Source organism: Mesocricetus auratus, unplaced genomic scaffold (genome assembly GCF_017639785.1).
Source record: "Mesocricetus auratus isolate SY011 unplaced genomic scaffold, BCM_Maur_2.0 Super-Scaffold_100006, whole genome shotgun sequence".
NCBI classification, from domain to species: Eukaryota; Metazoa; Chordata; class Mammalia; order Rodentia; family Cricetidae; genus Mesocricetus; species Mesocricetus auratus.
In genome coordinates, this window is record NW_024429190.1 from 7,554,466 (window position 1) to 7,579,368 (window position 24,903).

At 49.6% G+C, this 24,903-nt stretch overlaps 1 protein-coding gene across 4 annotated transcripts in view; it reads left to right on the plus strand.

Moving 5' to 3' along the window:
• Window positions 1-24,903, plus strand: part of Tns3 (tensin 3) — a 233,842-nt gene that overhangs the window by 72,652 nt on the left and 136,287 nt on the right. For 3 of the 4 annotated variants that reach the window (XM_040746680.1, XM_040746679.1, XM_040746678.1), the window contains one exon: window positions 10,963-11,001. The exons of the other annotated variant lie outside the window; for it this stretch is intronic. The gene's annotated coding sequence lies outside the window, so the exon portion shown is untranslated. The remainder of the gene's footprint in view (window positions 1-10,962; window positions 11,002-24,903) is intronic. 4 annotated transcript variants of the gene reach the window in all.

Genomic DNA, 24,903 nt, shown 5'->3' on the forward strand with positions numbered 1-24,903 from the left:
GGCAGGCGGAGCTCTGTGAGTTCTAGGCCAGGCTGGACCGACAGCCTCCAAAACAATACAGAGAAACTCTGTCTCGTAAAAACCAAAAAAAAAAAAAGTAGCTGGCGTGGAGTCCATCAGTGTGCTCCCCAAGGAAGCACATCTCAGAGAAGTTCTGACAGTGTTGGGAACCCACCGCTGGTCCAGGCAGAGCTTTGTTCTACCTCTGAGTAGAGACTTTTCCCAGCATTGTCCTCCAGAGCCTTGAGTTTAGCCTGGGAAATATGTTCTGAGCCTTCCCGTTCCCCACCAGGACTTCTCCGTGCGGTCTGGGCAGGACACTTTGGTGGTGTCAGTATAGGCTTATCCTTGGGTGGGGTGGAGGGATCCATCCCCCTAAGACTTCCAAAGACTTCACTTTGCCTGCTGGTAGCCGCCTTTCCCTGTGCTATTCTGTGCTGGGACCCTGTGTGCCTGTGGGTAGTCAGTCTGTTGGGTCATGACTGTTTGTGCTGGGGGTAGCTTTGTGGTGTCTCTAGGGTGACTTTCCCTGAGATGGGGTGATTCCATGTAGAGGTTTATGGTCCGCTGCCGCCATACCCTGCTCCAGCCACTTTTTAAAGGGACGTTTTCTAGAAGAGCTCCCCACCCCCCACCCCACCACCTAATTTTTAGTAGCAGGGCCCAAATGAATACACACTCCAATCTTCCGAATTTAACTTGCAAAATCAAGTTTCTCTGCCACTTCTGTAAAGCTGTTAATTTTAGGCAGGGATTCAGGAAGTGGCCACCCCCATGTTCCCTTGAGCGCAGAAATAGCCCCAGAGAGCTTCCTTCTCCCGACCTCGCAGGGGCAGCTGACAACTCATTTTTGTGTGTTTCCAGACTTCTGACTCACCTGAGAATTCCCCGAGATTTTCTGAACCAGCGGGTGGGTCAAGCACACAAGGATGCTGGAGGATAGGAGGATCCCGGTTTCAGGGTTTCAGTTCTCCCCATTGCGCTAAGCATCCCGCTGCTTGCAGGGTCTTAGGAACAATAAATACTTGCTGGGCTGGAAGGAAGGCTGGGAGGGCCTAAAGAATGGAATGCAGACTGTAGGGTAAAATCTGGAATTCTGGTCTCACTGTGAATTACCTTCTTTTGCATTTAAAAAGCACTGGGGGAAGTTCACCAACCCGTAGGAGGCCCTGCAGATGACCTTGACGGTGTTTCAGTGGGCGGGGTCAGGAGAAGAGCTGTGAAGGGCATTGTTGTTTATTGTTGACTTTGCAGTACTGAGCGTTGAACCCTGAACCCTGAGCCGCCCCCCCCAGGCCAGCACTGCACGCCATCTCCGACCCGTTTGTGGGTGCCTTTAAAGGGGGACCTCTTGGGCCTGGAGTACTGATCAAATGGCACAGATGTGGGGCTTGTGGTAAGTCTTGACGGTGCGGTATGCTAGATGGCAGGGTGATGTCATCGACAGGGTTGTGTGAACACTGCTGGGTCATTAGTGTTAGATGGTAGGGCAATGTCACATAGTATGAAGTTGTTGGTGTTTGCAGAATATGTAGATGTGAAATAAAGAGTCAACTAGTTGGTTATAAAAATCGTAGTTAATTTTACTTATCATTTTTAAAGATTTATGTATTTATTATATATACAGTATTCTGTCTGCATGCATCCCTGCAGGTCAGAAGAGAGCACCAGATCTCACTCCAGATGGTTGTGAGCCACCATGTATTTGCTGGGAATTGAACTCAGGACCTCTGGAAGAACAGCCAGTGCTCTTAACCGCTGAGCCATCTACCCAGCCCTTTAATTTTTACAAAGTTGTGTTTTTTCGTTATGCGTGTTTGTGTATGTCTGTGTGTGGGTATGTACATGTGAGTGCAGGTGCCAGCAACCATCAGGGTCCCATGGAAGTGGGGTAAGAGACAGTAACTGGAACACAGGTGCTGAGATGGAACTTGGAACCTCTTTAAACGTCTTGAAAGAAAATCTCCTTTATTATCCTGATTTTGGTTGAATTCCTGAAGCCACTACAATTTTTTCTTTCTAATTGTTGGGTGTCCTGTCCTGTGATACGATATCTGATTAATCACTGTGAATGTTGAGTGTATGAATGAGTGAGTGAATTAGTGAATGCCAGGAGGTTGAGACCCAAGAAGAGCTGGAGACGGGACAGGCAGATCCCGGTCTGTCTCTCCGATCTAGCTTCGAGCAGCCACTTTCCCTGTGGAAGGCCTTTTGCTTCTGAGAGCCTGGCCCCCGCTTTGGCGTTCACCACCTTCTCGTCATTAGCGAATGTCATTGGAAATCAGCTGCTTGACCAGGTGAGCCTGGTTAATGGTTTCCAATGGAAATCTCAGACCCTGCATGGCTGTGACGGAAGCGGAAGTGGGCAGCATTCACTTGTGTGAACTGCAGTTTGGCTGGGCCTCAGCCTCTTCCTTATGGGAGGGCCCTTTCCTGGTGGGCAGCCCAGTGAGCATGAAGCCAGGGTGGTGCAGAGAGCACACATTCCCCCTGCGGGTGCTGCCCGGCCACTTGCTCTCACGCCTTCTCAGACAGCTGCTTCTTCCTCCGAGCTTTCCTTTGTGAGAAGAAGGGTGCCAGAAATGACAAATTAGGGGCCAGGACATTTGTACACCAGCCTCTTGTAAACTCTACGTGTGCGTTGTCCCGGAATTGGGGTAGTCCATTCTTGACTCCCTCTTGGCAGTTCTCCCTGAAGGTAGGTAGCACTTGCTAGGCCAGTTGTGTCTGGTTGAGGATAGCTGTGCTTGTGGGAGGCCCGAAGGAGCAAGACCCAGATCCCTGCTGACACTCTGCCTTGCACTGGAAAGGGTAGTCTTAACAGATGTGCCTGCCACCAGACAAGAGGACGTGTGAGGTAAGGGGAGAAGAGGTGGATCCAAGGCTGGCCAGAAGGCCCCAGACATGTCATGCCCCGTGGCTTATAAGAGACCAGATAGCCCCGTGTGTGCTTTGTAGGCCTGTCTGTCCACCTGGTAGCTTGGGGTGACAGCAGTGGTTGCAGCCCTTCAAGGCCCAGCTTCTGAAGTCTCACCATAATTAGGCTAGACTTACTGCACACACCAACACTTAGGAGGCTGAGGCAGGACGATTGCTGTCAATTTGAGCCTAGCTTGGGCTTTCCTAAGAGAAGAAGGAAGACCAGCAGGAGGAAGAGAAGTGTTTTTTAAACTACCTTATTTCATTGGTCATAACAGGTCACAGAACAAACCAGGAAGACATCAGATTCAAGGGGAAGGGACAGATGTGGCCTCTTAAAAAGCAAAACAAAGCAAACCTCCGATTTGTTTATTTTTACTTTATGTGTGTGAGTGTTTGTCTGCACATGAATATTGGGTTTGCCAGAAGCCAGAAGAGGACACAAATCAGGAACTGGAGTTACAGGCAGTTGGGAGCTTCTGTGTGGGTGCTAGGAACAGAGTCCTGGTCCTCTGCAAGAGCGGTCAGTGCTCTTAACTGTTGAGCCATTTCTCCATCTGCCCTGACTGTGCCTGTTGATGGGGGAGGACCAACTTTGCAGAGACCCTGTGTGATGCCATTATCTCTGAAACACAAACTGGTACAGGTGGGGGCACGATGGAAATAGTGCAGGGTTCTTTGTTAGAGAGCTAATTGGCAATCTTTTCTTTTTATTAGACAGGCTTTCTTCATAGCGCTGGCCAGGCTAGCAATTGCTAAGTAGCTCAGGCTAGCCTTGAATTGACAGAGTTCTTGCTGCTGCCTCCCAATAGCTGGGATTAAAAGTGTGCAGCCCCATGTCTGGCGTGACAGTCTTATCTTTTCTTTTTCTTTCTTCTTCTTCTTCTTTTTTTTTGTTTTTGTTTTTGTTTTTGTTTCTTTTTTCGAGACAGGGTTTTGTTTTGGAGTCTGTCCTGGAACTCGATCAGTAGATCAGGCTGGTCTTGAACTCGCAGAGATTTACCTGCGTTTGCCTCCCGAGTGCTGGGATTAAGGGCGTGCGCCACCAACGCCCGACTGGCAGTCTTTTCTTATTAGCAAAAATGTGAATTACTAATGCCAGTGTTCTTTATTGCTAGCTGTGATCTCTGGTGACACATTACTGGGCTGATGAGGAAGTCACTGGGGAAATGTGGCTGTGGTCTGGGACCTGGATTTTCCTGAGGAAATGGGTCTGGTTATTTTGAAGCAATTACAACTTGATCCTTGGCATTTTAAATGGGGAGAATGGCTTGAAAAGAATTAATCTTACTCTGAACCAGAAGAAAAGCATTTTACCCATTATCATGTAATCTCTGTTTTTCTGTCTAGGAAAAACAGAAAGGAATCTGGTAAGGCTTGGCCCAAGAGCTTCTAGGCTGGGCTCTGGTGTTGCCTAATGGTGGGAGTCCAGGATGGGCCCATCTCCTGTATGCCTGAGAGCCCAGCATGTAGCCTTTTCCGTCCTTTCTGACCTTGGATGAAGACAGGCTGTTGTACCTGTCCCAGGCAAATGGTCCTGTCCTGAGGTCCTTATTAGGTCTTAAGGCAGGTGGGTGCAGGTTGTCCCCGGAGGGGGCCCCTTTCATAATTTCAGATTGGCATTGCGACAATAAATAGACTCGCATTTGGATCTGGGGCCCATGTTGGGAGCGAGCGAAGAGGATGTAGAGCAGAGCTCTGGTGTTTTAGCTCTGTTGCTTTCCCCTACAAGTCCTGCGTGGTTTGCCTGAGACAAAAAGACCCCAGCTGTCTACACAGCCCCTTTTCCTAAAGCTCAGAAGCACAGAGAGGAGAGGAGGAACGCTGAGGCCTTCAGAGCTGAGGCAGGCTCAACCGGAGCTGAGGATGCTGGCGTTGATAACTGTACCAGAGGCGTAGTCTTTCTTCCCTGGCCCTGTTACCTTTAAGGGAAACAAAGCCCCAGTTCCAGTAATTTCTCCCATCTTGACGCTGTGTCTGCAGCAGACAGTCTGGGGTTTAATTGCGTCTGCTGGCTTGTTTCTCATGGGGATTAGAGCAAGCTAAATTGGGCTTTGCCACTTTGTGGATAACAGGGCTTCCTGAGGAATGTGAGCCTAATTAGGGATCCCAGGGTCATGCCTAGCAAAGAGGTCCCAGGAGCAAAGGTAGAGCAGGCTCTCATCCTTGGAAAGGTTAGTAAAGTCTCTGCAGCCTGCATTTCATGCCCTCCTCCCTGTGGGTCCCTTGTTCTTGCAGGCTCTTTGGGGAGCTTGACCTTGACACTTACTGACTGGCTGCGGCCTCAGGCGCTGGAGCTGTTCAGCCTCCTTGAATGAGGAGGCTTGTTGCTGCTTGGGGGTCTAGCCCCAACTGGTGTTCTGAGAATGCTTTGGCTTTGGTTTTCTGAAACTTTTGATAACTGTTCGGCTGAACTGTGTTCCCTTGAGTTCACGGGCAGAAGCCTGACCGACTCTCTGAACGGTATTTGTTGTAGGCTTGGTCTTTTAAGAGGTGTAGTTTAAACCAGAGTGGGTTTAGTCCCATGTGACCGTTGTCCCCCTAGGAAGAGTAAGATACAGGTAGGGAGGCCGATGACCATGTGTGGTGTGGGGAGAGGACAACGTCACAAGCCTGGGAGCAGGAACCAACCCGCAGACACCTCAGTCAGTCACAACCCCGCAGACTCCTCAGTCAGTCAGTCCGTTTGTCTCCAGGGACCAGGACATAAAAGGCTCTATTGTTTAATCCTTCTGCCTATGTGGCCCCAGCAGTCTAGCATGGACTATATTTAAGTAGTGTCCCTTTGCTAAGCGACAGCATGGGGAGGGGAGAGAGGAACTTTCCTCTTGATTCACCTCCTCCATATATAGTGAGTGTTAATCCTGGCTATAAAAAAAGTTTACAACTTACCTTTTCTCAGGCTTTCTACAATGGACCAGTTCATTGGTCAATGATATTTAACATAAGCTGTAAAAGCGATAAAGTGATAAAAGTGCTTCTTGGAAAAATCCTGTGTCCCAGATGCTACGCTCAGCAGAGATGAGCAGTGGCCTGACAGCATTGCATTGTGGGTCTCAGTGGCCAGCCACCGGCATCTTTGCCGACTTCTCCCAAGTCCAGGAAGCCACAGTATTTCTTCCATTCTCCCAATTTGGAAGGAAATTGTTGCCCTTCTGGCTTGGTGTTGAAGCTGAAGTAAATTTCACCTCGAGTTTTATGCAGTCCTGAGTCACATTATTTTCATCAAAGCGATTTCACGTAACTTGAGTGCCAAGATGGTTCTTTCCTTGTGCAATGCATTGATTTCTCTCCCACGCACAGTGCTGAGGTGGCGGTGGCCCACCTTCCTCCTCTACTCCTTTGTCTTACCTGAAGGGCTGTGGTGAATTTATTGGAAATTACCTGCTTTTTTTTTATTGATGCATTTGTTTTGGTGCAGGGGCTCAAACTCAGGGCGTGGTGCATGCTGGGCTCTGGCATTCTGCAACCCCAGCCGCAGTGTGCACTTGCCTTTGGGTGCTGAAGGGTGATGTTGCTGGGTTGACTGTCCTCCTTTCTGGATCTCTGTGCGCACATACTCGATGCTAACTTCAGAGAGCTCTTCCATGGGCAGAATAAATGGAGACTAGAGAAACGAGAAAAGGGACCAGCCAGCACAGGCACCTGCAGTGGTGGTGAATCAGTAAAACATGCCGGACACTGGAGGGTCCTGTCTCTCCATCCTTCAGAGCTCTGTGATGTTCTAAGAAGCTCACCCATGGGACCCAACAGGATCGGAAGTTTTGATGATTCCCAAAAGGTTCAATGCAAACTCACCTTTATTTTGTTTATGTAGTAACCATGCATCTCTTAGAGAAACTGGTAGGAAAATAATCACTCTTGGCATGGCTTGGCCAAAATGAAAATGAATTGAACTTGACAACCAGTGTTTGAATTTGTGGTTTAATTGTGTGAATGAGAAGGAAGACAGGGTCTACAAACTGTGTTGAACTGGGTTATCCTTTCTCTTTCAAGGGACTTTGGTGTCCTGAATGGTAGTCACAGTAGACCTTGGTCCTCTCCCAGTACCATGGTGAGGGGGCAGAGGCAGCAGGCTGTGGCTGAAGCTTTCCTTTTAAAGGACTCGTTTGCTCACCAAAGCTCTGCTTCTTGCCCTGAGTTCAGGGCTACAGGACTCTGTGGGTGCACTAACAGACCATGGTCACATGGGCATCTCACAGACAGACATGCAGACATTCTGACACATAGACATACTCACAGACTCACATATTCCCACAAGGCATGCATGAACACACACGAGTACACATATACACATCCACATGTAGACACTCAGCTACTCCCTCACATTAGGGCTCACTCACAGGACTCTCAGACTTATACACAGACTGTCATACCAACACACACATGTTTAAAAAATGGTCAATTTTGGGGGAATCACACATTCTAGACAAACCTCCCAGTCCCTCAATTTTAAATGTGCACACTGCCCTTGACACATTCAACCACCCACTACTGGGGCAGTCGTGAGTGGAAGGCTGTAGACCCCTCCTACTTCCGCCTTGATGACCTACTGGCTTGGAGACAAGGTTATCAACACAGTGGCTCCAGGCACCCACACAGCCAGGTGTGGGTTGGGCACAGCCTTGTTTGTTTGTGGTTGTCCTTGGTAACCACAGATTAGGCCACAGACAAAGCCAAGTAAAGGCCATAAAATGGCTCTTAGACAGGTCTCTAAGGGGGGCCCTGGGTCAGGTCAAGAGAAGGACATGGGTTCCAAGATCTGCTGCTGGTAGCTCAGGGTCTGTAGCTCTCATCAGGAGGAGGGGATGGCAACTGGGGTCCCACTGGGTCTTGTCTCTCCGAGGAGCAGTCCTCAAGCACAGGAAAGAACGCACCGGCTTTCTGTGTTGGTAGGGTTCAGGACAAAAGAGCTGAGGACAGGCGTGTCTTTAGGGCAGGCTTATCGAGCCGAGTTGAGCCTGCACATGCACCGCCCCCAGGGGGTGTGTCCTGGTGCTGGCATGGCAGTGGGCAGGCCTCTAGTCTCCACCCTTCTGCAGCTTGCTCACAACTTGTGCATATTTAAAATCTCTGCCCTGGATGGCAGGTGCATACCATGGAACATATACGGAAGGAGCTAACTCAGCTCAGAGATTCCTGGGTAGACACACCTGTAGGACCAGACCTGAGGATGCGTTGGCACTCGGCCCTAGTCCAGGCCCACTGCATTGGAGTTTGCTACTCAGTATTCAGCGCAATATGGCCTTGGATGATGTATCCCGAGAAGAGCCCGGAGATATCCCAGGCACAGTGTGTTTCCCTCAGTCACGTGAAAAGGGCTAAGAGGCCAGAGTGTTTGATCAGAGCTGCAGCTGAAGATGAGGAACAGGCAAATAATATGAGGTGCCTGCCATTCTGGTCTGGACCCTGGGCAGCTCTTGCTATGTCTCCTGGCTCTTCATCCTCAGGAGGCGAAGTTGGGGTGGGCAGGGGGTTCTGTGGGAGCAGTAGTAATGATGAGTCCCAGAGCTTTTTGGGCTCCGATGAAGAGAAGCAAGTGTGGAGAAGTGGTGTCCTGCTCTTCTGGACAGGTCAGATGGGAGGTGGAAGCTAAGAGCCCACAAAAGCAGCCAAGGAGCCCAGTCACAGTGCTGCTGAGTGTCCACGTGCTTCTTAGTGCCAAACAGACTGGCATGAACCAGGAACACTGGCAGCCTGAGAGAGGCAGCCTCTGTTCATGGTTCCGACTGTGGGCAATCACCCTCCTTAGTCTAAACAAGGAGGAGTAAACTGGAAATACCACTTACACCCAAGTGTGTCCTGTCCGGATATCTGGTCACAGCTACATTGGAAGGACACATCTTGATGAGTTTCCTCGATGGTCTGGCCAGGACATTATTGATTAGCCTCTACTCTCATTTGCAGTCCCCAGGGCTGCACTTGGCATATCACTTGTTTATAGGGGATATAGGATACAGAAAACATCTGACCTCCCCCAACTGTGTGTGTGTGTGTGTGAGTGTGTTAGTTTTAGACCAGATCTCACTGTGTATCCTTGCCTGGCCTGAACTCTCTATGTAGACCAGGCTCGATTCAAACTGACAGATTCACCTGCCTCTATCTCCCAGGTTCTGGGATTAAAGATGTGTGTTCACGCCTAGCCCCTAGCTGTTCTTGTTAAACTTGTTTCTGGTTCTTACTAAACTTGTTTCTGGTATAGCATAGGAACTCCTTCCACACATGCTTTTGATCAATTACTTGAAAATATTGATAAACTTTATATTTAGAATACTTCTCTATTTATAGAAAATTAAGCATGTGTTTGGTGTATTTTAAAAATCTGTATAATGCAAAATGCTTGATGAGTCAATACTGATACATCATTAACCAAAGTCCACAAGCCTACCCACCACGACAATGTCAGTCAGAACAGAACAACAGTTCAACGGCTCTCAGCGTTGTATGTTGTTCCTCTTACTCATCTCGTCCCTCAGCCCCTGATAACTGCTTGTGTTTTATAGTTTCTATAATCGGGCATTTTCTTGTTGCAGGTAGCTGCTTCATCTTAGTAGTATACATTCAGTGTGCCTCTGTGACTGTTCATGTCCTTTAGGTCGTTTCTGCTTAGTGATGAATATTACTCCATGTCATGGAATACAGGTGACATCCTAAAGGCAGAGACTGATTCCTCCTCCGTTCCTTACCAGTGTGACTATGTCACAAGGCACCAGGATGCCTGTGTGCCCCCAGTGAAGGCTCATTGGAATGGAGTGAGTCACAGTGTTCCGTTAACCATGGGTTCCCCTTGATCCAGTGTGTAGTCACTGTCTTATAAGGTTCTGTCACCAGCTTCCTGTGTTTCCAAAGCCAAATGTCAGTTTTCACTTTACATTTATTTATGGGCTCCTTCTCCCATCTACCCATCAAAATTTTATATGCACATGGGGAGCTGAGGACACACAAATTCAGAACACATGTTTCTGCCTGCCAGTTGCAGTTTGGGTACAGAAGAGATGTGGGTGTGGTTAGAGGGAGGGGTGGGTGCAAAGACAGTGGACCCCTGTCTCTGCCAAGAATGTGAGTCACCTTCCTGGTGGAATAATGGGTGTCCCAGACAGATGAGTGGCCATGTGTCACATATTTCTTGAGAAACTTACTGAACGAGATAAGCCAGAGGCCTATAAATAGTGTCCACATTAGGGACCAAGGTCATACTGCTGCCTCTGCTGCTCCAAAGTGTAAACTACAGTGACTGGTCAGACCCCTTGTGACTCCTTCTCCACAGTTTCAGAGAACTCTTTGAGAACTGGAATGAGCCAGGGGTCTGAGGTGGGAGAGCCAGGAGAAAGCAGGAGAGTGTGGCAGGCCACAGCGGCAAGGTCCTCAGCGCCTCCCAAACAGACAGGAAGCAAGTCCAACGTCTTGACTCACACAGGGCCTTTTAACTCAGGGACAGAGCAGTCTCTGTGCTAGCAACTCTCGGATCCTGCACACCTGCCGTGCTTACAAGGTGCTCTGCCAGCTTGGGGTTTAGCTGAGGTCTCATAGCTTTTCCTTGGATGCCTGTGGGAGAGTCAATGGGAAGTCCTTCCCCTCCCCCGCCCCCCTCACGTGGCAGCAGGGCTGGCAGGAATAAATACATATGCATAGATGGTTCTAGAGGCAGCAGCCGTTTTACAGAGAAAATACGTCCCCGACTGTGAATGTAAAGACTGTGGGCAGCTTGAAATCACCCTTCAGAACCCTCCGCCTTCTCTGGGCCGCACTTCTCAAGCTCCCCAGTGAGGAAGCATGAGAGTGCACCAGTTGCTTGAAATTCAAGGCGAACTTCTGTTTTTATGAATGATGTGCAGATTTTTACCCCCCTTTTGGATGGGTGTGTCTCCACTGACTCCCAGAAATTCTCAAAAAGGACCCGAACTTCTCAGAGTTAGCAGAATGTGGATACTGTTGACTCCGGGTATTGTGACAAGGTGACACAGCCTCAGCCTCGGGGAACCCGCTTTGGCTACCGTGCACGTTGCCTGAGAACCCTTGCTTATGTTTGTTTTCCGTTTCAAGGTGGCGAGTCCCTGCTCTGTGCAACTACACCCCGGCCAGGTAAGACCGTTACTTCCCTTTGGGACTTCTTATGTCAGGTAGGGTGGTCTTTTTGTTTATGCTTTGGGGACTTTTGTCACCTGGAGGGTGGAAGCATACTCCGTTTGTTTTCATTAATATAGAAAATCCTGTTGAACATGGGAACACCCTTAGTTCCAGCACTTGGGAGGCGGAGGCAGGCAGATCTCTGAGTTCGGAAAAACAAACAAACAAACAAAAAGATATAAAATACCTGTACTCTTCTGTAGCAGCAACCTTTAGGAGGATCAGTAGCATTTAACTTTGGGGCTTGGCCCCCCTGACTTTTCAGTACCACTGTCCCAGGTTGCCTTTGTAAATGACCCAGCAATGCCGGAAAGTTTGCCTCTGACACACGTTGTGCCTTTATCTCACTGACCGTAGTAGACATAGCAGCACTTTCTCTTTGGCTCGTTATCGGATGAATGTAAAATTTCCCTCTTCTTCGTAAATGACTCTGCTTTGAATGTCGTGGCAACCTGCCCTCTGTGCTTTCTGGGTCCCAGGACCCATTGTTTCCAGTGACTTCTTGACTGGCAGGAGGCCTGTGGCCTGGGAGGTAGGGAACAGGTAGTCTTCTCAGTGTCAGTCAGGAGAGGCCCTGCAGAGGCCGCTGTGATGCCACTGCCTGCAGCTGCTCGTGGGGTGCACACGTCATGGCCTGGCTTGTGAGGGAAAGCAGCAAGCCTGCGACCTCTTCCAGGGTGCTTTTTGTGTGTTGCCTGACTTTCCTCAACTGGATGGGGTCATGCTGCCACCCCGCCTTCCCCATGTAGCACCTGATGACTCAGTGGGGGCCTTTGTTTTTCTGCCTTCATGTCTTTGTGGATGGAGCCCAGGGCTCTCCAGACGGGGCTGGTTCTCTCAGTCTTGTAGGGTGGTAGAGCATTCTCTGAGGGCTCCGCTGGGAGGTCGCACAGCAGCCTTGTTGTGAAGAAGCCAGGCTCCGATCCTGGCCTCACAGCTGAGTCTCAGCTTCCTTCTGTTTCCTGTGAGGATGGTGATGGTGCTCCGTAACCTAGCTGGCAGCCAAACGAAAGCAAAGGGATGCTGGGTGGCACGTCAGAGATGCCTTGTTCACAAGAAGGCTCTTGTCATTGTGCCTCCTGAATGCCCTCAAAGGTCTCCTTTCTCTGGGAATGTGAGCTGCGTGACTGACGTCATTGAAGGGGCTTCTACCAACTATAAATTCCCGAGAGAGCACAGAGGGCAGAGTACCATAGGCACAAACCCAGGCTGCCCTTGTGGGTTTCAGGGCGGCCTAGGGGCGCTGCCAACCCTCCCCTTTACTCTCAGTGAACTGCATAGGCAGGGTCTTGAGACACGTTTGTATATGTGTTATGCGTGTATTTGTTACAAGTGTATGGGGACATAGATGTACGTATTATGGTTACCTATAATTATTATGTTTGTATGAATATATGTGTTACATATGCATTTGCTGTATTTATATGACTGTGTATTATGTTTGTAAATTTTGTACGTGTTTGTTGTTTATACTGTCCCTATGCGTGTGCTTATTGCGTATGATTACTGGTTGCTATGCCTGTGAATTTGCTTATGTGTATTTGTGCAACGTGTATGTGTATACTAATTTGTGTCTGTTTACTAGCTGAGGCTAACCAGGGTCAGGTCACCGTCGCCATTATCTTCTACCTCCATGTGTTGTCTCCCTAGGAAGTCTTCAGAGGCAGTAACACATGGAACTGTCACCTCCTCTGGCAGTCAGAGAGATGGCTTAGTGGTTAAGAGCACTGACTGCTGTTCCAGAGGACCTGAGTTTGGATCCTAGCACCCACATGGCAGCTCATAATCACCTGTGACTCCAGTTGCAGGGGATCCAACACCTTTTGGCCTCCTCAGGCACTGCACGCACCTGGTTACATGCAGACAAACCCGCATATACGTGATAGGAAATTAATACATGATAGGAAATTAATACATGATAGGAAATTAGGTTGGAAATCTTTAAAAAAAAAAAGGTAGGAATATACTCTGACAAAAGTTACAGCATAGGGAATACATCCACTCTCTCACTGTCTTACGTGACTGGCTGTGCAGTAGGTCAGCTGACCCTGACCTCACTCCAAGCAGTGAGTGACTCAGTGAATCACTGTTTTAGGACAGTGGTGGCATTTCCAGGATGTAGGAAGCTGCAAGTTACAGTGACACTACTGTCATGCGCTTAGCTTTTAGACCGAAATGACTCTCTGCCTTTGTCCCTGCCCCTCCCACCCTGTATTTGTGCTTTTCTCTAAGATGACCACGCACACGTCAACTCTGTGTTAAGTGCTCAGACCCCTTTTCCACTACCTTGTTACCCAGAGGTCCTTCTGATCTGTTTCAGCAGATTCTTGGGGAGGTTCAGGCTGCTGAACTGTGAAGATTACACCGTGTGTTAGAGCCGATGCAGGGATCCATGTGGATGTCCTGGTCGGTCCCTTTGCTGTGTGGGGTCTGAGCTAGGGCTCTTTCTGGTTTTTATCCGTGTGTGACTCTCCGTAAAGCAGGGAAGGTACGTGAAGAGTGGGGGTGACCGCCACTGCTGTCACTGCTGTTACTGCTGCCTGCACTGGGTTGTGTGGTGCAGTCTCCCCTGTGTGACACCTGCACAGGAGGGTTTGTCCCCGCAGTCCACGGTGTCACTTCTTAGTACAGAAAACACCCAATATTCCTTGCACTCCTGGCCCTGCATTGGCTGAGAGCCCTCTGGCATTGGCCTTGGAAGTCGAGTTGGCTTGTGCATGTTTTCAGATGTCACTGTGAGAACACTAACCATGTGACTGGCCAGGTTACCTGAGAACAGTTTTTGTTTTCCTGGTTGTCATTCAGTGAGTAATTCTGACACTATGCCTGTGAGGTCATCTCTCAGGCTCAGCAAAGGTTCCCAAGGTCATCCAGACATGGTGTCTTTGCCTGCAGCAGTGCATTTACTGAGGCTAGACATGCTCACTGAGTCTGTTCTGAGTTAGTCACAGCCTGGGCCCTCGCTTGGGCCATTCATCCTCAACACGTCATTAAAGAGACAAATCATAGGAAGACAGAAAAAGAAAACTTATTCAGTGTGCTCACAGAGGTCCGGTACACTCCCACCCCCACCCAGACACCCAGTAAGTCTTCATGATACTCCGTTAGGTTTAAACAGAGGTTCACGTAGTTGAGCAATCCTAGTCCTACCCCTCATCTTTGGCCTCTCCTCTCCTACAAGGTGGTCTGACTAGATGCCAGAACTGTATGAACTCTTCCTGGCAGACAGTTGTCCTTGGACTGGCATTAGGCTTTAGCTTTCCCCGTCTCCCAGCATGAGTTTCCTGGGGGAAATTCCAGTTCTTTGGGAACTATTGTCTCAACAGTCTGATGGGCAAAGGGAGGGGCACTCCAGGATCTTTAGAATATCTTCCATCCTGCCAGGGTGGTTACGATGATGATTCTCTGGTTTGGTGCAATGCATTTGTAAAACAAGGAGCTGTCTTGTGCAAAACTGACCACTTAGTAAAAGTTGAGAGGAAATTAGTGGTTATTTAAGGGCTGCTATATTTCCTCTCCACAACTGGTGACTGTCTGTCTGGGGGATGAACATCCTGGGACCAGTGGCTGCAGACACTGTCCAAAGGCTCATTGCTCATGGATGGCCTTGACAAGCAGAGGTTCTGTTGTCCTGTGTTGTCTTCTGAGTCCCTTACACCATCCCTGGTCTCAGTGCCGTCTGAGCTGACATGACACATACGGTGTTCCTCTGGTATACTCCTGGCTCTTCCTCCATGTAGCATTAGGGGTCCTGGTGACTCCAGGTTGGGGAGCAGGTGGCTGCATGCCGTGTGGACGTGCCAAATGCAGCTGTAGCTGCCAGTTGCGTCTGAGCTGCCCTTTCTCATTGCCTCTCTCCTGCAGCCTGGGCCTCCTGCCCTCCTGCTGTGCCCTGGGCTGGTGACCTTTCCTCCTCCGGTTGCCTGTGCTGCCCACCTCTGTTTGCAAGGTGTGAACCTGCAGAGTTCACATCATCTGGCACATTTCGACTCTCTGGACCCAGGTCCGTCTTAACTCCTGTAGTGATGCAGGTTGGGGAGCGACAGTTGGAAACGCTGGCATGTTTCATTGCCCTGGACAGTAAGAAGGGAAGCCTGAGTGACAGCCTTTGGTCAGTGGCTGACTCTCGGGACACCCTTTATTTGTGGGAACAAAGGTGCCTTCATGAAGGGGGTGAGGGACCTTTGGAATGGCTGCCAGGCATTGGCCTGTGGTGCTTGGCTTTCTGTTTCTTTGCTGATGGCAGAACCTGTTTGTCCTTCTGGCTTACAGAAGTGGGGTGTGAGTTGAGAGTAATACATGCAGTGAAAGTTAGTGTGGCGTGGTTGGGAACAGGAGTGGGAAGGCAGATCTCTCTTTGTAAATGATGATTATGTACAGGTGTGCAGGCTGGGAGTCTGCGTGAAGAGAAAACCACAGTCATTGCTCTGTGTGTGTGTGTGTGTGTGTGTGTGTGTGAGAGAGAGAGAGAGAGAGAGAGAGAGAGAGAGAGAGAGAGAGAGAGAGAGAGAGAGAGAGAGAGAGAGAGAGAGACAGAGCACGCACACGGGTTTTGTACATGCTAGTCAAGGACTCTTATCAGGGAGCTACCAGAGGGCTGTAAAGGTACAGCTCTGCTCCTTTTTATTTTGAGACAGGGTTCCACCTTGTACAATAAGGCTTGGTTGGAGGCATGCACTTTGTAAGGAGGGAAAAGTGGGGGGTATATTACATAGGAAATGCGGAGGATGTTGACCCAGGCAGGGTATAGGGCATTTCCTAACCTAGAGCTGTCATGTGGTTGTCAAGGTTTGCTTCACTGTAACTTCATTAAAACCCAAACCAGTAAGTGAATAGTGCGATAGGTTTTCAGAGACGTAGAGGAACATTGGTGGTTTTATGGGCTGCTCATGTCAGTTCTAGGCAGTGGGACCCTCAATGGTAAGGGAGGTGACAGGCTCTTTAGAGGCAAGGTCTGCAACCTGCATATGTGTACATGTATATGGTCACATGTACACGTGGCACAGAATGCAATAGTCCTTACAGGTGTCGGACTAAAGCTAACTCTGGTCCTGTCTAGGTGGTGACACAGAGCGTCCTATGATGTTGATCTAAGTTCCTTTGCATAAAAGCTCCACTTTTCTGTAAAATGGTGTGCCACCACTTTCCTCTGGGGTCCCAGTAAAGACTGACTGATGTTTTAAAATCTTCATGCTAGCTGGGCATGGGCATACATGCTTTTAGTTTTCCAGCTCTCAGAAGGCAGAGTCAAGAAGACTTCTTTGAGTTTGAGGCCAGTCTGGTCTACACAGTGAGTTCCAGGCCGGCTAGTGAGTGATACACAGTGAGACCCAGGGTCATAAAAAACAAAAACAAAACAGAAAACCAAAGAAACATAAACACACAAAAAGTTCTCAGTGTCCTCACGCTACACGGAACACAGGTTGAAACTGCATAGCCTTGCTGTTCCTTGAGTTGCAGAGGACAATGAAGTCTTTTAGTTTTGTGGTTTTTCTGTTTGCTTTGTGTTGTTATCTTGTTGTTTTGGCGTCTGACAGGGAGAACCAGTCTGATGAGCTCTGGAGAAATCCTCTGCTTCCTGAGGGCAAGGGTCTGGAGGTCATGCAGTGTTCCATGTCCAGCGAATCCTCTGTGGAGACTGGGGACTAGAAGCTTGAGCAGGGACCGCGCGGCCAGACCCTGCGTGCGTCTCTTGTTGGTAGCTGCCAGTTTGCAGGGTCAGACCCTCAGAGACCTGCCCATGCTGTAAGCAGTATCCCTGCAGCTTTGTGCTGAAGCTCAGAAGCAAGTTATGCACTTTTTTTTGTCTTGTCTTTTACTTCAAGTGCTGTCCAAGGTTGCAGGTTTGTATCATCTCATGGGAATCCTGATCTCAGGTGCAGGAGTGGTTTATCATGTTGGAAATCAGGGAGCCCTTGGGGACAGAGGATCCAGGGACACCCAGAAGATTGAGGTGGGAATAGCAGGGAAGCAGGCTTGTATCCAGACTGGTGTGACATTCCTGAGGTCACATGACTAGGAAGTGGAAAGGCGTGTGGCCGGCAGTACCCGGGGCATTTGTCCCTGTTTGGGCAAGTGCCTCGGGCCCATTCCTTACCAGCTGGTCCTATCTGGTCTTCCAGCCGTCCCCACTTTCCTAAGGTGTAGGCTTTGAACTGCTTGTTCTACCTCATCCCAGAGAGCTCTAGTGTGGATTGCAGGTGGCTGGGTTTCAGTGCAAGTCCAAGGAGGGGCAGAACGCAGAGGTAGGCAGGACTCCCTGTCCCCAGGATGGTTCACAGGCTGTGGCATCAGGCAGCTCCTTGGGGGCAGCGCCGAGCAGCCTGGCTGTCTGTGCTGGCTGATGGAGACACGTTCATCGTTTATTTACTGCCTCCTTGCTTAGCTTCCACTCCACCCGGCAGGCTTCAGGGATGTTCTCGCCATTGTTAAGGTGTGAGTGACTGGGAGCGCAGAGTTTAAAGCCACAGTCCTGAACTCCTCTCACATGCTCCTCCTTTTAGCTGTGTTTTCACTGCCTTAAAGGACTGACCCGAAGAGAGCCAGCCATATGCTGCTGATGAGGGGCCACCCCATAGTTGCCCCTCACAAGTAAACTCACACCCGACCTTTCACATAAGAGAACAAACAGCTAGTATCCAGAGGACACCCCTCTACTGGTGTTGTTGGAGAAGTTCGAGTCCAAGTCTGGGCCCTGGCAGCTCTAACAACTGGTCCTCAGGAAGCCAGTTAAAGAAACAGGTGATGTGAAAATAGAGATTTTTCCCCCCCAATACAGTCACAGTGGGGAGAGGAACAAATCAAAAAGTTCAGTGACTGCCGAGTATCTTCTGTGAGCCGGCATGAGGCTGAGGTTTAAACAGAGGGCAGGAGGCTTGCATAACTAAGCAGTGTTGGCCAACGTGTGGCCCAGCCCATTGCTGACCAATTATTGTCAGGGCTCCAGTTCCTTCTACAGGTAGTCAGAACTGTGTGGAATCTCTGAGACCAGCTTCCCCTCTCTGGCTGACAACCTGGCTACAGAAATTTCTTCTAGCATGAGATTACTAGAGATATTCCAATTCTGACATCTAATTCCAGTGTCCCTACAGTTTGATAGCCAGAGGGAGTCATAGAGCTCTTTAAAAATACCTTGACTCTTGCCAGGAAGTGAGAGGGTGTAGGGACAATTCTAAATGATGGTTTCCTAATAGTCACACCTACCTCAGGCCTGTAAACTCAGGGAATGTGGACATGTAGGGACATTCACACAGGGAAATAGGTAGGTGTCTTAGGATTTTTATTGCTCTGAAGAGACACAATGACCACAGCATCTTATAAAGCAAAACATTTGATTGGGGCTGCCTTACAGTTCAGAGTCAGTCCATTGTCGTCATGGCAGGAAGCATGGCAGCGTGCAGGCAGAGATGGTGCTGGAGAAGGGGCCGAGAGTTCTGCATTGTGATCCTCAGGCAGCAGGAGGAGACTGCATCACTCTGGGCATAGCTCGAACAAATGAGACCTCAAAGTCAGTTCCCATAGTGAGGCCATACCTCCTAATAGTGTCACTCCCTATGGGTCAAACATTCAAACACGTGAATCTACTGGAGTATACCTATGCAAAGCACCTCAGCAGGGAAAAAGGCCATGTGATGGCGGAGACAGGGATGAAGCGATGTGTCTACAGGATCCCAGGGTGTAGTGGTCATGTTAAAAGGGGCAAGAGGCAGGACCATCCGTGAGCTCTGAGAGGCGTACAGCCCTGCTGAGTCCTCAGTCTCTCATTTCTAGTTCCGTATGCGGTGGTGGGGGGACATAAATGCCCGTGGTTTTAGGGTGCGCAGTGTGGAGTTCCTGTTCTAGTAGCCTCAGGAAGCCAATACTCTAGGGGGCATTGTCATATATCGATTAACTGTTCCCTAGGCAGCTGTGGACTGATTAGAGAGGAAGTCACTCTGGCTGTGGAGCAGGGACATAGCCTTCCCAAGAATGTCACCTAGTGGGTATGGAGTCACAGAGACTCTGGTGAGACACAGGCCAGGTAGAGTACTGATAGTCCATGGAAACTGAGGCACAGTCTTTGGCTATAACCCGTCAGGGGCATTGGGCAGGACGGTGACACCTGTTTCTCCAGAGGTCTTCAGGGAAGGACTGCAGAGCCATCCTACCAGGGGTTCCTATCTAGCCAGCAGTGATGGAGCGAGCAGGATCCTGGTAGACCAGGCCCGTATTCAAGGATGGCTCCCTGGGATGCCTGGCTTGGGCTCAGACCTTGCCCAGCAGTGTCTTATTTCAGCTCTGCTCTGAAGGATCCAAAATGTGACCCTGCAGGCACAGACTTTTAGGAAGTCTGTGGTTCCTCCCACCCAATCACAAGCCAGACTTTGATCCTTCCTTTTCTTTGGGTTCACCATCCCCTCCCACACCTAAAATAACATCCATCTTTTGATGGTGTCCAACTGCGAGCCTTTTAGTGTTCTGGGTTTCTGGGAAAGGCAGCCCCAGAGAGGAGGTTCCTGGCAGCCTTGTGCTGTCATCTGTAGCTGGAAGCTACAAGTCTCAGCACAGATCCTACTGGGAAATGGAAAATCCCCCCCAAACACACCCAGCAGTGCCAGCCTTCCAGATGCAGGCTGGCTGCCTGCATCTGAAAGCCAGGTCGGTTCTTGCTCTGAGCTAATGTCCCCCCTCTGCAGGTGGAAGGATTGTGAGGCAAGGCCAGGACATGTTGACCTTTGGTGGTGTCAACTCACGTACAAGGGGAGCACAAAGCCTTAGCTAATGATTAAATGCCCACACTGGCTGCAGGCCCTGGTTACTCTTGAGATGATCGCTGGTCTCTCACCATCCTGTCTTAACCGCTGCGTAGATTGAGGCTGGTAGGCCTCCCTGGACTTTCTGTAAAGACAGAAGGGAGGCTGGCAGGGTGACAGCCCTCATCTCTGACCCTCTACCCCACCACTCCTCTGAGTCCCTGGGGGCCCGTTCCAAAGCTGCTTCCTCTTAAATATTGACCTGAATGAATCCCCACGGTGCTATAGCCAGCCTCTTTCTGAAGGACTCACAGGAAGCAGGAATTTGAGTGACCAGAATGCTGCCAAATCTGGTGGCTAGTTTGCCCTGCAGTGAGCCAGACAAGTTGGCCAAATGGGATTTCTTTCTTTTTGCCCATGCATGTTAATGTGGTGGACATTGAAGATAATGTCCACGTGTGATCCGAGAAGGCAGGAACTATGGCTGCTGAGTGTAATCAAATGCTTATTTGCTTTTCTTCCCTGTTAACCCTTTAGAAACATCCTCACTAATGATTTGAGGATTTCATATAATGCATTTTGATCATTTTCACCTTTCCTTTCTCCCTGACTCTTCCCAGCTCTACCTCTACCTCCCTATTATTTTTAAAATAATAATAATAATAAGTCCATAAAGCTCAATTTGTGCTACCCATACATCTACTCGTGTGTGGCTGCGCACTGGAGCTGGGTCAACCTACTGGGGCCATACCCTTAAAAACGTGACTCTCTAGCCGGGTGGTGGCCTTTAATCCCAGCCCTCGGGAGGCAGAGGCAGGCAGATCTCTGTGAGTTCGAGGCCGGGCTGGACCAACAGCCTCCAAAACAATACAGAGAAACCCTGTCTCGTAAAACCAAAAAAAAAACAAAAACAAAAAAAACCATGACTCTCCCTCACCCAGAAGTATTCACCTATCTATAACTCCTCTAGAGATGGGACTCAGACACTGTTTCTTGCTCCAGACCTCCCCAGTGCCTTGGCTTTTATGAAATCATTCCACCCCTGCCCCATCTGTCATGGTTCCTGAGTGTTGGTGGAAAAGTGATGTTGTCCCACCTGTGGCTGAAAACTGCTGATAATCATTCTCTGCATTTTGATCTGTTGTGAGTTTCTGTGTTAACCACTGTCCACTGCACAGAGACTCCTCCGATGAGATCTGAGAGTTGCACTGATCTACGGGTAAGGAGGTCTGAATTTAGAGGCGGTCTGATTCATTCTGCCTGTTTTAGCAGAATAATACTAAGTTCTCCTCTGGGGCGGTGAGCACCCAGCCAAGGGCTCTTGGACAGATTGACAGTACCAGGTGTGTCTTTCTGCCTGTGGTGCAGGCTTTAAGTCTAATTAGAAAGCAAAAGTACCATTCTTGTTACTGTTGCATCTGTGGGCAGGTCTTGCCTCAACCAGGGTCACTATTGTAGCTCCCAGGGTTCCCTGCTGGGTTAGACTGTGATGACCAGAGCCTGCAGTACCCTGAAACCTAGCCAGCAGCAAGGAAGCTTCTTGGTCAACGCCTACCATATCTCCATGTTCTTTGACTAAAGTGTGTGGTGTCTTCAGCCATTCTGTTGGACACCTTCATTTTTATTCCCTGAATTGGAAAGGTGTTAGTATGTGGCCTGGTGTAAACCCCGGTCCTGTTGGCATAATAGTTCAGTAGTCTGAGGGTGCTTTACCTTCAGGAGGGGTGTCCAGTAGACTGCCATGCCCTCCCCCTCAGTTTGTCATCAGTGGCCAGTGTAAGAGCCGGGAATGGGAGCTGACGCTGGCTCTTTCTTCACGGACACGTGACTCTGGCGGCCTCTTCCCCACCCTGCTCCCTTCATGTGTGGGGTGTAGGTCACTGGCTGTGATCGCCTGCGATTACAGAGCCTGTCCAGAGAAGCAGGTGCCTGTGGCTTCCCGGCTCTCTGCAAACACCTTCGAGTGCCCTTTGTTGCAGCAGGCGGCTGTGTTTCGGAAGTCTGGAGCTCGTAGATATCGATATATGCCTTCATAACCGTGTTTGATCCTCTGGAACACTGGGAACTTCCCTGTACGTGATTAGCTTCAGTAGGAAAGTTGCTTTGTATTTTACTGGAAACTGCCATTTTTCAGAGGCTCCGTTACAAAGGGGGAGTAAGGAGATTGTGTGTAAGTGAATGCTTTATCCTGTGGTTGATTGACGGCTCTCCTCACCTTCATCTTCTCACTCAGCAATATGGGGCTGTTTGCGGACTGTCTTTCCAGAGAGGATTGGTCTCAGAGCAGGCTTAGGGTGGCAGGAGCAGGGACCTCAGGGGGACCAGCTGGTTCTGGACCCAGGTAGAAACAGCTGTTAGCCTTGTTACTTTAGGTTGACATACAATTTTAGTCTGTATAGCTGACTTTAAAAATATTATTACTTAAATAACAGCGATACTCTTTAGTTAATTTTGGATGAGGTTAGGAAACTCATTTTAACAGTTGATAAAGAGCTGGCAGTGGTGACTCCCAGCACTGGGAGGCAGAGGCAGGCAGTTCTTTGCATTTGAGGCCAGCCTGGTCTCCAGAATGAGTTCCAGGACAGCCAGGGTTACACAGAGAACCCCTGTCTCAGAAACAAACAAGCAAGCAAACAACAAAACACTGATAAAGAAAAGTAATCATTTAATTTGTTTTCTTCTGTGCTGGGCACTAAAGCCTTGGCTCTTGGGAGCCACGCTGTTGTAATCTAGGTGGACCTGGCCCCGCCTCTCCCACACCTGCTCATAGCAGGTGTTTGTACCCTGGCTCTTTAAAAGAAAGACTCCACCCACTTCCGTCCCAAAGGGCAGACAGGACTTTTCCTGTTTCTTCCCCTCTTTCTCTTCCGTCCTCTGAGACCCCCATCTCTGTCGTGTCTCGTTACATTTTTTCTCTTTCCTTCCCTTATTTTCTTGCCTCCCCCTTAATAAAACTTCCAGGATGAGTTATCCGCCCCCCGGACCGCCCACCACCCATCACCCTCTGTGCCAGCCGGGTCACAGCCTGCGCCGCGTTAATCCTAACACACACTTTCACTACCCTTCCTTCCTTCCTTGTAGGATTGTGTCTTGGGGTATCCAAAGAAAAGATGAGGGAAGGTTCTGTTGCTAGAGGGTTTCTGGGTCAGCCTTGATCCTGAGTGGCCTCGGGCTTCTGCTCCTGGGCTGCCTCAGAGGAGGAGCGCACCGGCCCTGCTGTGTTCTTACCAGAAAGGGAACCAGAATCAGACCCAGCTCTGTCCGTGAGGGGCTGAGTGATCTGTGAGATCCATAGTGCTGCAGGGGCAGCCGCAACTGGAGGCTGGGCCAAAATAACCTGGTTCTTTCGAGACAGGGTTTCTCTGTATTTTTTTAGAAGCTGTCCTGGAACTCACTCTGTAGACCAGGCTGGTCTTGAACTCACAGAGATCCACCTGCCTCTGCCTCCCTAGGGCTGGGATAGAACCCGGTTCTTAAAGACTTATTTATTCATTCATTTTTGTCTTACTGTATGTTTTGCCTGCGTGTGTGCACCGCTTACATCCCTAGTACCTGCGAGGCCGGAAGAGGGCACTGGGTCCCCTGGAGCTGGGGTTACAGATGGTTGTGAACCACCACGTGGGTGCTGGGACCAAACCCAGATTCTCTGTAAGAGAAGCCAGGCTTTTAACTGCTGAACCATCTCTCCAGCCCCAACCCTGGTCTTTTAAACATCTGTTTTGTTAGGGAACCAAAGAGAGGTGTTGAGTACACAATCCAAGGCTGCATTTAGATCCTGATTTAAACAGATACAAGAACAAAATAGAGCCAAACTGAGGCAGAAGTTGATATTGGAGAGATTTTCCATGACATTGAGGAATTACCTTTCAGAATAGTGTTTCTCTCTCTTTTAAAGTCCCTATCTTGTGAAACCGTACTAAGATGGTTCTGGCTGATGTGGTGACATCCAGTCAGGGAGGCGAGGAATGCAGTTCATTTGGGTGGAGTTGTTACCTAGGATCCTCCGTAGGCTTCAGGTGCTGGCCTGTACTTCATGGACACAGGCAGGAAGTAGAGGATACATGCGAACATCGAGATCAGGCTAGTCTGGCCAGCCAGGGCCCTCGCTGTTGATCACTCTCCTGCTAAGTCTCCCACTGTCATTTCCTTGGCCATTGTTAACTTTCATTACTTAGGGTCCAGCACCTGGGCATTTGACTTTTTGGGAAGGAGGAGGGCTTAAGAGGTGGCTCAGCTGCTAAAATGCCTCCATGTCAGTGTGAGGACTTGAGTTTGATACCTGGAACCTGTGTTAAAAAGCTAGGCATGGTGGCACCTGTTTATAGTCCCAGCTCTGGGAGGTGGAGACCAGCTAGGGCTTACTGGCCAGCCAGCTGAAGTTTGTGGTGAGTTCCAGGACTGTGAGAGTCCCTGTCTCAGATGACAGGATAGAAGCTGAGGTTGGCCTCTGGCCTTCCCAACACACCTCACATATGGGCACCCATACAAATGGTCACCCTGTGCACACATGCACATACCGAATGCTTCCTAACACATTTACTAAGTCTTGTGGAGAGAGGGCGGCTTCAGGCCAGCGAGGCACTTCTGTAACGTTTTCTTCATGGGAAGATTCTGTCCTCAGAGAGGAATCAAGCTGGAGCTGAGTTGGGCATCTCACAGATCCAGTGAGTCTGTGGAATGAGGAACATTGGGAGATGAGGTCAGTTTAGTGAGGCAATGAATGTCCTCTCCTTGGTGTTATTCAAGGAGGACCGCAGTGGCCATCCTGAAGAGATGGGGACTCTAAAGGGTGTGGTTCGGAGGATGTCCTAAGGAGAGCAGGCCCAATACAGTCAAAGGGACTCGTTCTTCTTACTGTGGTCCAGGTCTCGGGGTCTCCGTGGAAACGCAGATGTTCTCTGCCTCCCACCTCAGGCCCTGGTGAGTTTTTAAGCCAACAGGAAATTAACTAGAGGGCTGAGGGGCCCAGCTGGCTGGCTCTGGTATGGAGCTAGGCTGTAGCACTTGTCTGGGAGAATTAATGGGGGTGGCCCACAGGTTACTGACCGGATGAAGTCCTAGAGAGACCGTCTGGTTGTGACTTCATTTATTTGGTTCTGGGAGCCTGGGGAAGAGTTTCATTCTA